Consider the following 867-nt stretch of genomic DNA (forward strand, 5'->3'; position numbering starts at 1 on the left):
CTTACGATTTTATTGCCTTGTAGCTTCACTTCCACCACTGGCGCAATGGCGGAGCTGTGAAGTAACATTAAACTACTGCACTTCGTATTTTGTCACTGTTTTCCGACGTAATTCACTAAGCAAATTAATTCAAGATACATGTAAAAATTATGCAGTTGATAAAAGATGGAGTACTTGTAGCAAGCGAGTCAGTATCGATTATCGAGAGTTTGTATCGATGTTCTTGGTACTAACAGATTTGTAGTCGTTTATTTACATTGACACATCTTGAATATATTGCGTTAGAACTGGCTTAAGACTGATGAAGAATTTAAAGTTTTTATATTCGGTTGTCTCATTAAGAATTTTATCTCCATGTTTTGTATTGTGAACGAAAGTTTCCATTTCTTCCATGATATCGATTCTGTTACTTTTCCTGTTTAACCAAACAATCACTGTTTTGTGCCTTGTTTCACAATTTAACAAGGCTAAAAACCAGTGTATGTTTAGATAATTTACAATGTTTCAGCAAGAACCCACAGCTGATTCAAATAAACTGATTTTTCCTTTTTTCTGCAGAAGTTCGAGTTTGTCTTCGATTTTCAAATGGTGGCCTGTATCTTTAATGTGAGTTGCTACTGCTGATTTGTTACATTTATCAAGTCTGTAGCAGTTTAAATGTTCTTTGAATCGAGCTCTGATATTTCTGCCTGTTTGGCATAGGCAGTATTTATTGCACTGGCTGCAGGTAATTTTGTAAATGTCAGATGCATCAAGACATGTATCTGGTGGTTTTATATTGTGAAGAAGCTTTCTACTTAGGTTGCAATTGGTGCTGAAGCTAATTTTTACATCTGTGTTTGTGACTAGTGTTGCCGATTTGTCGCA

This window comes from Schistocerca americana, chromosome 5, assembly GCF_021461395.2.
Source record: "Schistocerca americana isolate TAMUIC-IGC-003095 chromosome 5, iqSchAmer2.1, whole genome shotgun sequence".
NCBI lineage: Eukaryota > Metazoa > Arthropoda > Insecta > Orthoptera > Acrididae > Schistocerca > Schistocerca americana.